Source organism: Chionomys nivalis, chromosome 15, assembly GCF_950005125.1.
Source record: "Chionomys nivalis chromosome 15, mChiNiv1.1, whole genome shotgun sequence".
In the NCBI taxonomy this organism is placed as follows: domain Eukaryota; kingdom Metazoa; phylum Chordata; class Mammalia; order Rodentia; family Cricetidae; genus Chionomys; species Chionomys nivalis.
Window position 1 is genome coordinate 46,856,866 of NC_080100.1, and position 17,845 is coordinate 46,874,710.

Below are 17,845 nucleotides of genomic sequence, written 5' to 3' on the forward strand. Positions count from 1 at the left end.
TTTAGAAAGGATCAAGCCTTGTTTATACGGAGAAGCAATCTGGAGCTGAGTTACAGCCGCAGAACTGGTTTGTTAACACACACACACACACACATGCGTGAATGCATATATATGCATATATATATATATATATATATATAGCTTTAGCATTTGTTTTTTGAGATGCACAGATAATACTAGCTTCCTAGGCTCTTGTAAAGCACAAGTTCAGTCAATTCTCTAAATATTTCTGTCATCTTTTGAGTCTATTCTTATTTTCACATACTTGGTTATGTGAAATAAAATGAGATTATTTCACCTCCTCGTTTGGATAATTGCAACAGCTTCCAAATTATTGAAGCAGCAAGTTTTTTTGAGACAGAGTTTCTCTGTGTATCCTTGGCTCTCCTGGAACTAGCTCTGTAGACCAGACTGGCCTTGAACTCACAGAGATCCTACTGCCTCTGCCACCCAAATGCTGGGATTAAAGGTGTGTGCCACCACCTTCTGGTGGAATCTGATGTTTTATATACTTGAAAAACAACATGTTAACCTGAATTCTAGGAGCTTGCCTCATGTGGACAGAGTACACAAGACTTCTGGCTTTCTAACTTCCGGAATAGCAAGCCAGGAAACTTTCACATTCTCTCTGTGTTCTTAGTCCCACAGAGGCACAGTGGTGTGACCCAGGCAGGTGCCACACATTTACTAGTGTTCTGCCTCTGCAGAGAGACCCAAGCCTAAGGAACTCAAATCTTTCCATGGGGTTCAAGTACAGTGACTTTTCCCTCGCTCCAGAAACTAGATCTCTATGCTCTAAGGATGTTTGCTACACAAATGTTACAAAGATACACTAGAAGAAAAGGGCGCTTGCTATCTCATCCTCCCTATTACAGCCTACATCCAAATCAGGTCAGCCAGGGGCTGCCTTCTCCCCTGGCCTCACTGCTCACTTCTCCACCTCACAGCATGGACTTGAAGCCTCTCCAGCAGCCTGTGTTCATTCTAACCTCCAGGTCTCGGCTTGGATCATCTTCCTAGCCTCGCTCCTTCCCTAGTCATCTACCTAATACCTGATATGGCTGCCCTATGGTGGCCATTCCAGTCTTCCGGAACCATGAGCCAAAACAAACCCACTTTCTTTATAAATTACTCAGTCTCAGGCATTCTCTTACAGAAGCAGAAGACAGAGGAAGATACTATCTCATTTCACCTCTTTTTCTGAGCAGACCCGAATGGAATGAGTCAACGCACAGCATAGCCTTGCACGCCATGGCTTTCCGAACTGCTGTGAACAACTACTAATTCATTCCAGAAACACTCTGGTTATTCGATCGTCTGTGTGATTCATCAGCTTTGAAGGAGCCTCAGGACCTGCTGCCTGCTCCTCTTACACCGTCCCTGGATCTCGGTTTTGTTTTCTGTGAAATGAAGTCAACAGCATCAGCCACTGCTCTGGCCCTGAGAAAAGAAAATGAAGAGAAATAACAGCAGGCTTATTTACCGTGCGCTAGGGAAGAATTGGAGGCAGACCCACAGGAGGCGGAATAATTCTGGGATATCTTTCTTCGGTTGTGCCACCTCTTGAACTATATGCTCAGTGGCAATGACTCTCCCTGCACTGCCCGAGTGTTCTGCCGGCCCGTTGGCTGGAGAGAGTCCTCCTAGGCTTGAGGCTGAACTTGTAATGTGGACTTTAGAGCAACCCAGCCTCATCTCATGGAGACAGTAGAGTATATGACAGCCTTGTGTTGGATACCTGAGACAGGCTGCTCAGAAGGAGAGAAAGTTGTTTGCTTTCAATTTTGGAGTTTCCCATCCCTGGTCAGTTGGTCTCACTGGATTAGCCCGAGGTGAAGCAGCTCACTGCAGAACAAAGCCTTTTATTTTACCTCATGACCAGGGAACAAATGAGAGGAAACGGGTGATGTCAGAGGCATATCCCGAATAACCTAGCATACGCACTAGGTGTCATCTTGAAAAGTCCCGCCATCTCCTAACACAACTCACTGGAGACCAAACCTTCATCAGATGGGCCTGGGGGGCATTCAGCATCAAGTACTAGCAGCTGGAAGTAGACAGAAACATCTGGAACTTGGTCTGGATCCCACTGATTCTCTTTTTCCCAACTGGGTTACAAACCTTTTGTTCACACAGTCCCTAGCATGCTAGATCACAGAACACGGAAAACCTGGAAGTCGATGTGGTAAAAGTCTAGGCGTGATTAAGTGAAAAGTGGGTCGCTCCCCACAGAACTCAAATACACGGTGACCTGTGGGAGAGCCCCGGTAAGCAAGTCCACAGCTAACCCCCTTCTCTCCCGCCCATCTGGACTCACAGGCATGTTCTGACAGTGATGTATGATCACTGGAGGAGCACAGTGGGGGACATGGCATGGTGAAGCCATAAAATCCCATTTTCCACAGAGATACTTGATAATGTGATACAGGAAATATCACGGAAGCCGTATTGGAGACTAAAACGCATAGTCTCAACGGATTTTATTGCTATTTGTCTGCTACCACAGATAGAAGCAAATAAACACTATTTTATGCTTATGCCACCACTGACCCATGGAGGCACATAAAAGAGATTCCTGCATGGTTAGAGCAGGAACATGGAGAGGCCATTGGAGAGCGTGTACAGTTGTGGCGCCACAGTCCAGCCACGGTGGTGAAGAGCTGTGGGGAGGACAATATGCTATGTTCCACGTTGTTAAGAATTCACTTACTGAGATCTAGCTGATGACATTTTAGTACTTAAACCCTAGACTTGGAGCATTTGCAGGGCGACTCATGATTTAATATTAAGGATGCCATCCAAAGAATTCCCTTAGTAGTGTGGAATACAGGGAATTCAGATGACAGCAGAAAACTCCAGACAGAACCCGGACAGAGACATTTCCTTGAGCCGCACCCAGAATAGGATTTTGCCAATATTAGTGAGAAAGCTATAAGAGTTGGTGGCTTTGGCTAAAATCATCCTCTCTGCAGGTATAGAACCTAAAGTGTATTGGTTCGAAGAACCAAAGTTTATTTCTCACCTTTGACCTGATGCAGCTGTGCCCTCCCCAGGCCACCACTCATCTTTCCCACTCAGATATGGGCTAAAGGAGTAGTTCCTGTCTGGGATGCTGTTGTCATGGCAGAAGGTGGAGGAAGGACGGGGATGTGGGATGCTCTTCTGTATGCTGTGAGTATGTTAAATTACCATTGGTTAATAAAGAAGCTGCTTTGCCCTATGGCAGGGCAGAATATAGCTAGAGAGGAAAGCCAAACTGAATACAGAGAGAAAGAAGGCAGAGTTGAGGGAGATACCAGCAGCTGCCAGGGAAGCAAGATGTTAGGTAAAAAGCCACAAACCTTGTAGCAAAATATAGAATAATAGAAATGGGTTAATTTAAGTTGTAAAAGCTAGTTAGTAATAATCCTGAGCTAATAGGACAAACAACTTGTAATTGATATGAAGCCTCAGAGTGGTTATTCGGGAACTGGCGAGCGGGAGAGAAACCTCCAGTTACAGGACAGAATGACAGCACAGCTTTTAAAGATCCACTCCCGGCAGCATCTCCACTTCTAACTCACACTTCATTGACCAAAGCAAATTCAAGCCCCAGGAATGTTGGTCTCTGGGAGACAGAACCCTAAGGTTAGGGTTGAAATGGGTGGGATAGGATTATAGTAATACAACATAGTAGAGATACAGCTGTATTTCTAGAACCACGTCTGCTACCAATAGCAAACTAATCTTCATGCGGATTAAGCACAGCATGTATATTAAACGCTTAATTTTAAAGAAACTGTACAGTCTCACTCAAAAGGTGGGCACAGTCATTTTAAATTAATTTTATTGTGATTAAAAAATGTGGGCATTAGAAACTCTTGTAGAAATTACCAGAACTGGATAGGGACCAAAGGAGATGTTCACTAGGTAGATAGGTACTCACCATGCACACATGAGGTCTTGAGTTTGATCTCCAGCGCCCGCAAAAAAGCTGGGTATGGTGGCATGTGTTTATAGCCCTGGCACCAGGAATGCAGAGGCAGGAGGATTTGCCGGACAGCCTGTCCAGCTAAATAGAACTCACTGAGAGGTACTGTTTCAGAAATTGAGGGAGAGATCACTAGAGGAAGGCATTTGACAATGACCTCTGGCCTCCACCTGCACCTTCTACACACATATGAACATGCAGACACCCACACGTCATATGCACAGAACAAACAAATGGATCTCCACTGGCGTTGGCAGGTGGGATCCTGAAATGGGAAAGGTTTTTCCAATGTTTTCCCTCCAAAAGTGTTTCAGAAAGCCAAGTCAGTGTCCCACGAGTTGTGGCATGACCTAGAAGGTAAGTTCAATGTGCGTGTGTCTGAGCTTGACCAGATATATTGAACTGAGGTCTGAAACATGGAGGAAGGTTCTCCAGTTAACTAGTGCTCCAGACCCATTCCCCCAGCCCCATCTTTCCCTTATGGGCTTTATTACATAGTCCAGTCTGTTCTCAAATTCAGAATCCTCCTGCTTCAGCCTTCCAAATGCTAGGATGACAAGTGTCCACTACCATGACCAGATCTATGTGATTTGGATGCCGACCAACTATGGAGCTCTGTCCCTCAGGAAGCTGTAGGCTTCAGCAGGGTCCACTCCTGCCAGCGTGTGTCCTGCTGAGAGTCTTCACCTCTGCTTATGCCCTGGTCCTCTAAGGTGCCACAAATAGAGCCAGAATGCATGAGCATCCAGCACGCATGAGCAGCCAGCATGCAAGTGCTAAGCAATGTGCCGCAAATCCTGCTGGGTCTTGGGGTTTCCTCTAGGAACAGGAGTGGAGGAGCTCTCTACAGACTAGCTGCTAAGGAGGGGCTCTGCCCCCTTCAAGTACATTTCAGTTTATATACTTTACTATTTTTCTCATAAATCGACATCTGTGAATCATTTTATTTGACTATTTTTAGAAAGAAAATGTGACTACATTGAATAATGTTCTCATTTTTAAAAAACCCTCTTATAATGGTTAACAATTGTTTAAAAACTTAGATTGTTAGCTGTTTCTCCTCAATAAGGGACAGTTGGAACCAACCCAATAGCAAGGACTTCGCTGAGTTTTGTGAGGTTTGCATTTGGGTAGCTATTGCAGTTGGCCCCGAAGATGAAAATGAAACCCAAACGTTTAAGTCCTCCAGGCTTTGTAGAGGGCTTCAAGGGACAGGACAGTAGTAGTGCCTCCCAGGGGTGCCCTTCGGCTTTCTCCTGCAACAACCACAGTGCCGCCTGATTCCTTAAAGCCAACATACTTGGGCTTTTGAAAGAAATTTTCCCATTCTTGTGGGGCTAACTGGGCCTGGCTTGGTGACAGGGGTCACCCCTAAAGCTATAAGCTCACTTTAGGGCAGTTCCAGCCTCTTCAGTGTGTGTCGTGGATAGAAGGAACATGTATGTTCTGTGGGTGATTACTGGCTGTGCCCCTGAGCCCTTCTGAAGCCTAGGCAGGTCTCTGTTAACCTGTTCTACTCAGGGATGCAGGACCCTGCTGGCCATATGCACTTCCAGCGGTGGGGAGTTTGGCAATGAAGACTTTGGCATCTTTCTCACGGCCCAACTCACACCTTACATATCAGGTACTGTTTGAACTGTCAATGTTGATACCACACTGTTGTTCTGAGCTTATTTCCCTCTTTATAAACCTTCCGTCTTCATAACCTATGATGAAAGCGGGAAGCACACAGTTACTACAACATTTAGTTGAGAAAAAGGAAAGATTGGAGAGAAGGGGAAGGGAGTGTTGAAGGTAGGGTGGAGAGGAAGAGGATGCAGGCGGGAAGGGGAGAAGGGGGGAAATAGAGGAGAGAGGGAGAGATGGAGGAAGGAAGAAGGAAGGAAAGGGGTAAAGGAAAAGGAGGGCAGAGGAGATTGGAAGGAGGGAAAACAGAAGAAAGGGAGGGAGGAGAAAGGAAGGAAGGACAGAAGGAAGGAAGTGAGGGAGGGGAGACTGGAAGGGAGGACAGAAGGGAAGATAGAAGGGAGGAAGGGAGGGTAAAGGAAGGATGGAAGAAAGGGAGGGAGGGGAGACAGGAAGGAGGACAGACTGGAGGACAGAGGAAGGGAGGGAGAGAGGAAAGGAGGATGGAAGGGAGTGAGGGCATAAAAGGGAAGGGCAGAAGAAAGAGAGAGAGCAGAGAATGGAAAAGAGGAAGGACAGAAGGGAGGAAGGGTGCAAGAAGGAAGACACGTTTCTGCCCCTCTTCTCTGCCCCACAGTGCTGGGCTTTCCAGTATTCCCCAAACACCCAGGTCTATGTCTCTCTGACACCTGATTCTTTTCGCCCTGGCTCCTAGAGCCTGTGAGTTGAGCACAGCAAGAAATTTGTCACGAGAGGAAAACCAGCTTGCCCAAGGAACTTCTGGATCTCACTTGCCCCTGCCCCATCGTGCCATGCAGTTGTGAGGTTGGTTCACTCCCTGGAAAGGGCAGGCTGGCTGCCTTTGGCCTGACCACAGAACAGGCCCTCGTTAGCGTGGCATCCAGTGAATCATCCAAGTGGCAGCAACCCCGTGCCAACCACAGGCTCTGGTTTATATCTAGTTAATGGAGGCTTCCTTTAGTTTCTTGGGATTAGAATGCTTTAATATTGCCTTATAAAAATATTCCATTCTGGTTCGTGGGCAGAGCCTCAGTGTGGAGAGGCTGTGAGGTGGGGTTGCCAGCTCCCCACATTCCTGTTTTTGTCTGTAATTTCTTAAGACCAGTGAGTAGACATGGCACTCTGCAAATACACAAAGATGAGGCCTTGGCCTTCTATCAGAAAAACACACCCTAATGAAAATAATCCAAGCAGAAGCCTAACAGGCAGTTTGAGGGGCCAGGGGAGGGGGAGGCGAAGTTTGAAGTATTTCTGTTGTTTTTGTTTTTAGTCCGGAGTAACTGAGAGAGGGGGAGCTAACTGCATTCTGAGTTTTCTCTGTGTTTAATTTCCAGATTCCTGGTCTCAGGAGGTCACTAGATTAAAAAATCAAGTTGTTCAAACTGACACCCCACCCCCATCCCCTGCAAAGAAATTGCTCTCTAGCCAGCCAGCCCCCCTTTTCCAATGGCTTTGTGGCTGACCTCAGCTCCCCTGACAAGTGGAGGCTTAAATAAGATAATTACCTTCTAAAGTACTATGCCTCCCTCTAGGTTAGCTTCTAGAACAGAGAGCGCAACACCTGATTCCCATCCCTAATCTCTTTCTGGTCATTTGCCTTCCTGAGAAAGCTGTCCTCACCACACAGAGCAAACATCAAGCCTGGAACTTCCAGAGACACGCCAGCTACTTGGCACGGTGGCAGTTGGTTCATCGAGATGCATTTTTATGTAAACCTCAAGTTATAACCCCCATGTGGCGACAGATCATTATCCCAAGACTCTAAATTGAAGCGGTGATGCACTTGGAGGTGGATCTGTCGTAATCGGGACATTTTTCCTGTTACTGGTCTGCTTTAACAAGTGCAGGGAGGAAATCAGACTCGAAAAGCATAAACTGTTTCACGTTTTGAATTGAACTTGTATGAAAATGGAAGCACTCCAAGATAAAGGAATCCTGGCAGGAGAGGAAGGAAAGATGGGGGGCCGGGTGGAAATAAAGGGCTTCGGTTACAGTCTTTACACTTCCTGAGTTAGCGCAGTGCAAAGGGGCGGGGTGGGGAAGTGGATGGAGACACAGCCCCTAATGAGAAAGCTATGCCGGGGACAGAGGTAGGAAGGGGGATGGAGATGGGGCCAGTGTATATGAGGGCGAGCAGCGAACCCTAAAGGAAACACTAAGTAGCTCCCAGTGATTATCTTTGTGAAACAGACGATTAGAATCACAGATCACTTTTATTTTGTCTCGAGGTCTTTTTGTGTTTTCCAAGCTCTCCACAATGGTGATGTTTTTCTTAACCCACCAAACACATTATTATTTGCTGCTGCAGAATAATAGTTTTTAAAGTATTTTCCGACAACGTAAGACCTGTATATAAGGCATTCTGATTTCTCTCTCTTCACCCTCTCCTCTTTTCCTTCCACCCCATCAACACCCCTCCCCATGCCTCCATACAGGTCCTTTTCCATGTTATGTCTTTTGATTCTGTTTTGTGAGTCACCGAGTTTAACGAGGCTCATTTGTACAGCCATGGGTTTGGAACAGTCCAATGGAGCCTGGTGTGCTGACAACAGTGGCTGTCCCTCTTCCATAATCCTTCAGTAGCCAGTAGTTCTTCGGGAAGGGGTTAGGGCCCTGTCCATTATATTTTTAAAAGAGTTTCTAGCTCCAAAGGCAACAACCTTGACATCCGAGCCTGAGCCCACACAGCAGATAGAGGTCAGGGTCACTAAGCAGAGTTTTGTGTGTGTTTGCACTCTCGGGCCTAGGGACATGCAGCATGCCCACACTGCCACACATTTTACATGCAGCTTGCAGAAGTGATTTCTCCAACTTCAATATGCTTCAATAGTTCCAGTGGCCCAGGCGTCGGCGACATGAGACAATGTAGTGACGACCCACTGCTGAGTGTTACCATCACCATGTGGAGTCACCATTCACAAGGTCAAATCCAGCTGATGGTGAGATATTGCTCTACAACTGAGGGTCCTACTGTCTGAACCCCACATAGTGGGGGGGCTGCTGCACTGGAGGAGAGGCTCGGTTTACCCTGGCTGGGATGTGAACAGCAGTGGTCATTTTAGGGGCCACAATACTTTCATTATGAGTCAAACCAGGGCCTGGATTGTGAGGGGGAGACCATCCTCATGTTTCTATATCCATCATACATCTGGGTGCACAGTGGCTTCTCAGTACACAGAGGCCACAGAGTGTCTTACCTCTTTGACATTGGTCCTTGGGTTAGTTTATGGGTAAAAGGTGCCTTTAAAGGTGAACTCCAGCTTTCTGGCCTGGCTCACTGCCCCCTTTCCCCCACAAGCTAGTCACTCTGTTCTTTAGTCTGAAATTTGGAATTAGAGGTGGCTTAGCTAACAGAAATGGCTCAGATTGGGTTGTGAGACATGGGTCAGAGCAACCTTAGCATGAACCAGCTTCATCTTCTTTGCTGTCTTTCAAACGTCTGGTCAACAAGATAGAAAGCCAGGCATGCTGAACACCTAGAAAAGACAGTTCGGGGGTGGGCGGGGTGTGCGGGGTGTGCGGGGTGGGCGGGGTGGGCAGGGTGCTGCTTGAAGATGAAGGCAACAGGGATCCGTGGGGAGAGAAAGGGGTCTAAGGAACGTTTGGCCGAGGTGTCCAGCTTTCTCCGCTCCCCTTGCTCTCAGCTCACTTGCTGGGAGAGCAGCCATACACACATCCACAATGGCCCTTTTCCCACCACATGTAATGACTTATTTCTGTGAGAAGATATAGAACCAGCTTAACACCAACCCAAAGCAAGATTTTGTACTTTTTTTTTTTTTTTTTTACGGTTGAGGACTATCTCTCTCGCGTAAACATCTGTCACTCCTCAAAAGCAAAAGCAGCCTAGGCTGCTACTTCCAAGGGAAACAAACCACGTGGCCATAGGAAATTCTTAAAAGCCATTGGGTTCACGCCTGAGCTTTTGTTTTCCTTTTGGGAGTTTAACTTTGCTGAAGAGAAATGTTTAACTCCAATACTGTTACTTAAAAATTCATTTTTCCACGATGCAGAGGCTGAACAGTTGTTCCTTTTGCCTTGGCTCATTATGAAGATTTTATAGGTCCAAATGCATATTCTTTGATGCTTTAATTAATGCTCGTGGCTAAATTATGAAAGAAAGAAAACATTTTAATCAGTTTATAGACATGAGTCATGCGATTTCCCCAGTTGGAGCCACAACACGACGCTGTAGGACATCTGTCCGTCTCCTTTCATGGGGCTAGTACAGGATTCAAGCGACAGATCTTACAATGACAGGGTTACTCTCATCATGTTGCCAAACAGTTTGTTCAGGCCACTTCTTCCGAGCCACCACAACAGAGGGCGGTGGCTACCCAGGAGTCTCCGTTACAGTGCAGCTGGCTTTTAAACCTGAGATAGACAAGGAGGAAATCCTGGTGTCATTGCCACAGAAAGGGTTTATCCTGAGCAGAGCTGGAGTTGCGTTAAAAAAAGATAAAAAAGAAAAAAAAAGAGTAAGTGGTGCGTGACTGACTGCACTTGCGATCCTGGTTCCATTTGTGGTCACTAAGTTTGCTCTTGGCATCACGGGGGTATCCTTCCTCACAACAAACCTTTCTAGAAAGCACTTCAGGGTGCTGCTCGAACAGCCACAGCCTGACAGCCCCAATCGTTAAGTGTGAACCCCTCTTTATTCTCGTGCTCATTTTAAAAGGGCGAGTCTCACGCAAGAACTCCTTAAATGAACCGTCTTTGTCCTCCTGCTAATCCTGTGAATCAGAATCGCTGAGGCCTGGCTTCTAGCTCCCTGTTTTAACAGCTTCTCCAGGTTATTCCAACACAGTCTGAGAATCTCCACCTCCACTGTATGGGACAGGCAGGGAAGGGAGGCCATCACGGTCCTTGCACACCAGGGAACCAGCATCTTCACTGTAGCTGATGAGGCAGGGATGAGGGGATATCAAAATCCTTCCGGTTATTGTTTCACCTCAATGCTATGCATTTTAAACAGAAAAGGTATATTCATTTCAAGCAGTGTTATAGAAATAATTGTCTCCCTGAGCACATGTTATCCATGGTAAGCAAGCGCCCAGCAGCGGGGGTCCAAGGCTGTCCCTGGGGCCTAAACAGAGAAAGTACCGAAGCATGCCTTAAGGGCTCAGTTTTACCAGCTGGGAGTTCTCACTCCCAACTCGCTAAGGCTCTGCTCATTTCTTGCACAGAATCTGACTTTCCCAAAAACACCACTACACCTGGCTTGCTCTACTCGTTGACTGCTGTGGTGACTTGTTGACCTTGCTCCTTTACAGGCCTCTGGCTTCACAGCAATCTCGAACAGATCTATACACCCCTGTGCCTGGCTCTTCCAGGTGGTGGACACGGACTGGCCAGTAAATGTGTGTGAAGCAACTTTGGCCATCTGTCTCCTCCCCATCCAACCTCCTGGGCCCACTGCGGCCCTGCAGTGCGCCTGTGGGAATTCCCGTGCTTAACCAGGAGGCTGAATCACACACAACTGAGGCCCCTCTGCCCTGATGCCTTTTCAGACATTTGAGTAACGTGAAGGGCATTCAGGGCCGCATGGCCAATTAGATAAGGGCTGGTTTGGGCTGGAGAGATGGCTCAGAGGTTAAGAGCATTGCCTGTTCTTCCAAAGGTCCTGAGTTCAATTCCCGGCAACCACATGGTGGCTCACAACCATCTGTAATGGGGTCTGATTCCTTCTTCTGGCCTATAGACATACACACAGACAGAATATTGTATGCATAATAAATAATTTTTTTTTTTTTTAAAAAAAGCTGGTTTATTGACATTAATACCCTTTGACGTTGTGGTGAAGTTCAATTGTAGGCTAATCAATGACGCTGATCAGGCATTTTTAGTGACGAAGTGGAAGAGTTGGAGACGAGCAGTCAGGTCTGCCTCTGTCTGCGTCCAGTGTGTTTCTGGAATCATTGGAATCATTTGGATAACGAGCTGTGCGTGGAAAGATGAGTCTTTGTTGCTATTAAGACAGCTTTCCTTGCAATCTTGGCCTTCTCCTCAGCAGACGGCAAGGCGGCTTTATCCTGAGGTACTCACGCCCTGCTTACACGGCATGATAATGAACGCACTCGTGGTCTTTGGTGGGTCAAAATATGACACATGATTTATTTGATTTCCTTATGTATTATTTTTTAAAGACAAGAAAAATTTTGTGGCAACTCTATGAAATCTTTATAGCTTCTCAGAGCTGTCCAAAGTCACTTTATAGATGAAAGTCCGAGATAAGAGCATAGGGTAACTCACTCCTGTTGTATGACCTTGACGGTCGGAGCCTGCTAGGCCATACTTCTCCCAATCCTGGTGTTTATGACCTATGTAGACTTCAAACCCCTCAAGAAGATCCCAAGAGCCTCTTGTTCAGGGTAGACTCCTCTGGAGCGGGAGCTCTGTTTACCCTGCTTAAATGAATTACAGACTGGAATTTCGCCAGAGCCATCTCCCATGCTCAGCGGAAGGGTGCCAAGCAGAGAGTATGGGGCCGTGGTGAAGAGCCTGAAGCCATTCAGCCTCGTCTTGGTGTGTGTCCATCGCTGGTCCCTGGAAACAATCCCGCTTTTCCTTTCTGCAAGGCTTGGCACGCTCCTGCGGCTTTGCCCAGCTTTGCTTGCATCCGGCCTATTCCCAGAAAGCAGTTGCTCATTTAGATGAACTGCTCCTTTCGTGTGCTCATGTGAGGCTGACAAAGTGTTGATGCTGGAGGTGCGGGGGCTAGGGCAGCAGAGTGGAGACAAGGTGTGGCTGGAGGAGGCGCCATCAAAGGGTTGATGCTGGAGATGCGGGGGCTAGAGCAGCAGGGTGGAGAAGGTGTGGCTGAAGGAGGCGCCATCTATTCTGCCCTCTGCAGATGACTTCATATATGGGGTAGGCTGCACTGGGTGGCACATATCTGTAATTTTAGTCCTGGGGAAACCGAGGCAGGGGACTCAACAGTTCCAGGTCAGGTTATACCTTGAAGATCCTGCTGCTGCCCTGAGTGCTGCTAGGTGAAGAGCAGCTAGCGCCCTGGGAGGTGTCCTGCCAAGAACAGAGGCTTCTGGGAGAAAATGGAACTACAGTAACCAAATGACCTCTGACGAAGGAAACCTTTCCCCACCTCGGATTTTCTTTTGACCTCAGGACTAGCAGTAGCCCTTCCCCGCAGCATGGCCAGCCTGGAGACCCACGCTGTACAGGTGATGGGGCTTCTCTCTCTGTTCCTCAGAACAAGAGCTGCAGGCACTTTTCAAGGATGGAGATTAAACAGGTTCAAGCATTTCAGGAGGAAGACAGTCAGTTCCCCAGGCTCCGAGTGGCTCGCTTGATACGGCCTAGTCTATCAGCAATTTGATGAGCTTGGATTTTTCAAATTATTTTTGCAAGGTATAATTAATAATAATATGAAAAAGCATGAGAGGACTATGTGGAGAGGAAAGGACTGGAACTCGGAGGGTCAGCTGACACCAATACCTGAAACTAGCCTGCTTTAGGAGGAAAATTGGCCCAGGCATGGCTGGTTTATTCTTTACTTCCTACTTGCATTCGGATCAAGGGGATTGCTTTAGTATCTTTGTTTCTTAGCAGGAAATGTCACCAGTCAAAGAAGGCTGCATGCTGTTAATGATTGAGCCAAACTTTTCTCACAGGGTCAGCCTACATGAGGATTTTGCTTGTTGTTTCCCTAGTATCTAGTCCCAGTATCTTCCTTGCCAGAAGAAAAGATCTGTGCTCATTCCCAGGTTCTTCTACCCTCAGGAGCAACCACTCCAGAGTTCTGAGCAATGCTATGTTAGAATTTGTGGAGTGGGGCTTCCGTGCAAATTGACTTGTGTAACATGGGAAATTTGTACATCCTTTTGTCCATCTTTTTCTTGGAGTGTGGGCATGATGGTTAGAGGAAAAATAACTACCTTCCATGCTTGAGGAGGCCAGTTGTGGTGGTGCATGTCTTTAATCCCAGTATTCAGGAGGCATGGGTAGATGGATAACTGTGAGTTAGGGGCCAGGGCGGTCTACATAGCAAGTTCTAGGAAACCCAAAACGATGTAATACACAGACCCTGTCTCAAACAAAACAAAATGAAACTCAAGGAGATCATTCTTTCACTGATCATGATAGATAGAATAAGGGATGTGTGCTCTTGCTACCCATTGACCTATCCTATCCATTGACACCTAGTACACCTCCTGCCTCAGCGTCTAGAGGAGCTGAGAGCCCAGGCTGGCAGGACCTTCCCATGATGAACCACTGATCATCACCACAGTGTGTTCTGCAGACAGCACGCTTAGCTTGAGGCACAAGTGACTGCATCCAAGACTGCCAGCGACACAGAGGCAGCCGGGGATTTGACTCCTTGAGGCCTTGAGTACTTTGAGGTACAGATGTTCACACAGTGTCAGTGCTTATGACCAGCACCCCAACCCTGGCGGCTCACCCTTGCCTTCTCACCCACCCTGCTTAGGTACTTTGGAATACCACTTGCTCTCCTCTATTTAGAGGATGCCAACCCCATTGATGCAACAATCCTGGCCAGCCTGGTCTGCTAATGTGTTTATTTACACTAACAGTAAAACCAGCGGTCTGAGGAGCAATCACTCTGAAAGGCTCCATCCAGGACAGGGTCATGGCCTGCGACTGTGTGCAGCATGGGACAACAAGCTTGCTTACTCACGTCTCAGGTGAGCGTGCATGCGTGCGTGCGTGTGTATGTGTGTGTGTGTTTGCGTGTTCTTGTTTTCTGTTTCCATTTGCCTTTGCCTGGGCTTTGTAGCTACCAAGTGACTTTGACTCTGAGGGGTTTTTATGTGCATAGTCCCTGACATATGTGTGTCCACATTAAACAGCATGCATCTGTGTATGTTCATACATGTTGCTTGGACCCTCTCCTGTCCAGATGAGTTTGCTAGGAAGGGACAAAAGCTCCTTGAACATTTGATGCCTTTCCCTTTGTGTTTTTATCTCTTCCTTACTCACTGGATGCAGGACCATCCTGCCCCTGTGGGGAATTCTCCCTTCTAGATCAACTGCCCAAGTTCACTTTTGTTTGCATGGACAGTGTGGGTGTGACCTGTGTTTGGTTTTAATTATAAAACAAAACAAAAACAAAACAACAACAAAGAAACTTGTTGGTTCTAGCACTCCCTAGTGCCTGTTTCCCACATGAAACTTCTGTGGGGCAGAAGGAAAAAACAGAAAACAAAAAGCAACAACAACCAGGCTCCCTTTGCTACAGAGATGTGGTATTTAAAGGCAGAGTTAAATGGCATTTCTCCAACACTAATGGTCTTGGCCTCTGAAGTTAGAGACACTCAAGTTTTCTGATGAATTAGTTGCATTGTTATAACTTTAGTGATTAAGCCAAAAAGGGAAGAAGTGGGGGAGGAAGAGAGAAGGGCCAGGGAAGAAGAAGAAAAGAAGGGAACATTGCAATACTGACCCACACTTAGGCTTACAAAGGTGTTAGAAATGTTGGGGACCCTTGGAGAGACTTGGGATCTTTTCTTGCTGTTAACTAAGGGTCCTGAAGAGCAGGAAATAGTTCCTGATGACGTAGCTGAGCCATAGCATCCCCTAGAAGGTTATGCAGTCCCATCAGTATCAAGACACAGGAGCAGCATTGATGAAGTCTGAAAACAGGCCAACGGGGCTCCCTCAGACGGCAGAGACAGACGCTGCAGCTGGTGTTTAAAGGTGGCAGCTACGAGGCCACGCGGTTAGACTGAGGGACCACTGCCTGGCTGAGACTGAGGGGCGGTCCAGCAGAGGCTGCAGAAGGAGGGGCATTTGGGAGAACCATAGGTCCTATCCTAGACCTGCTGGTTTGGAAGTGACGTGATTTTCTGCATAAGTTAACCATCCTGGACTGAGAGAAAACCAATGTGAACAGAAACATTAGCCCAAGCCAGTTTCTGACCTAGACACCACTGGGCCCAGGGGGAGTCATGGGACTGGGGTCGGGCTTGGATGACCTGAAATAAGACCCTTACTGGTGGTCACATCCCTAGTGGAACCAAAGGGGCCACCTAGCCCATAAGATTGGTCCTCTTCCTGCCTGCCACACAGAGGGGATTCTCTTCCTGTGTAACACAATAAATTCCCCTGTAATCTCTAGATGCAGGTAACAGCTTGGCTTTGGTGAGAAATGACTGGCTTCAAGTTTCCCCCCAGTATGATTTCCTGTTCATACAGTGAGGGGCCTGCCCCTCGCCCTTCCACAGCAGACCCAGAAGCAAAGAACGAGGCTGATTCATGTTTGTGATTAATGCCCCACCTAATACTGTAATCCCATCCACAGAACCCACCCAGCTCAGGGGGCCTGGCTGGGAACTCACCAGTAAGAAAAAGGACTCAAGAGCAGCTGAAGATCCTTCACCAACATGGGCTCTGGCCGCCCTCCCAACACGGTTCTCTGAGCTGTTTCTCAAACACCACTCACCGGGGTTTTTAACCTCTAGTTTTGTCTATGGTATGACCTGACAGCTGTCCATTTGCCTCTTTTGTAACACTCGCCTCTCCTCCCCATAGGTAGATCCTACTTATTAATGTCACAAGGTTACATTATTTAGTGTTCACATCTGAGAACCATGTCACCAAACACTAATAAGTAAACAGCAAAAAAAACCCTTTTTTTGATAATATTTTAGGTAGGTCTAAAAAGTCTGTGTCGGGCCTCATTCAGACTTAACCTTACTTGTAGGTTGAACATGGTGTTTAGTATCAGTGGCATGGCAACCATATTCCCCTCTTTATCCCTCCTCATATGTTTAAGTCTATAATGCCAGGCAAGGTTCAGTGCTCAGTCAATCACAACGGAATGACCTCAGGACAGGAGACCTCCTAGCAAGACATTGCTGGAGAGCCAGGAAGCCCAGAGTGAATTCTTGTCCTGGCAGGCAGTGCGCCTGTGGCGCACACACTCTCCCCCCCCACTCCCTCCACCACCCCTGCCCCTCACCCCTCCACCCCCACCACGTCGCTTTTCTCAACAATAATCTCAGCTCTGTGTTATGATAAACTGCCTGCTCCTTGCTCGGCAGTACATTCAGGAACTGGACGGCAGCCAGGGAAAACACAGGCGCAGTGGTCGGACTATTGAAATAAATTAATGGCCTATGATTAATACAAGAAAACAGGGCCGGTTAATAAGCTTAAACCCCCACAATCTCGCAGGTTATTTAAGAGGGGAAGGAATTCCTAACATAAATGCGTATGGTTTTCAAGTAGAAAGGCTGGCTTGAAAAATCCTTGTTTTTCAAAATTGGTATAAAAACGTTGGGAAGTGTCACTCAACCGAATTATCTCTATTTTTCTTTCTAGGTCTTCCCAGAACTGGTACAGGATGAAAATTAGATACATGACTTGGTAATTGTGCTCTTTTGTTTCAAGTCCCAAATGGATTCAGCAGATTTGGTTCCTGGAGGGGGATGAATTATTTGTGACAACATCCTAAAACCAAATCCGCGTTCAGCAATACAAACCTTTGCTATTTCAAGCTTGCGGGAGAGTTCAGCGAGGTCTGGGTTTCCAAGCAAGGAAAGCTGCTGAGTTCACCCTGCAGATGACCGCAGCGCCTAGGCTAACTCCGGTCTCTTTGTCTGAAGAGCCGCCAAGTCACTTCGGTATCTCTTCTTAGCCGGTCCCCAGGGACTGTCATCAGGTCTGCTCTGACAAAACAGTTGACCCGAATCAAGGAATTCAACTTTAAATACCAGAGCAGCCATGACATTCAGATCAGTGGGAACCTTCCCAGATCCACACGAAAACCTCAGCCCACACTGGTGTCTCACCAGCTGGCCCCCCAAAGGGGGCACCTGCAGTGAACTAACTGGAAGCAGCTGGTTTTCCTGCCAGCCTGGTTAAATCCCTGGATTCTATTTCAGTGGGATGGCAGTGGGCAGGGCTGTGCCCAGCCTGGCAGCCAGCGGCTCAGTGAGAACATTTGTGTCTTCAGCATGCTGTCGGGTCAGGTTGCCTTCCTGACAGAAGAACATCAGAAGCCACCTGCAGATGACGGCCAAGGCATACCAGGTAATACAAAGCCATCCTTATAGGCTGCCTGTGGAGGAAGGCTCTGCTGTGAGCAGCCCTGGGAAAGGGCGGCTCAGCAATTCTTGCTACCCAAGACTAATTCATGTGTCCCAGGAGGTCCAGTTCCTTCTGTCTTGCTCCCCGCTCCCTCTGTCCTAGAAACTGTCGGTGAGTGGAAGGGCAGTGATTTTCTGTGTAAATCCTGCATGATTTGTG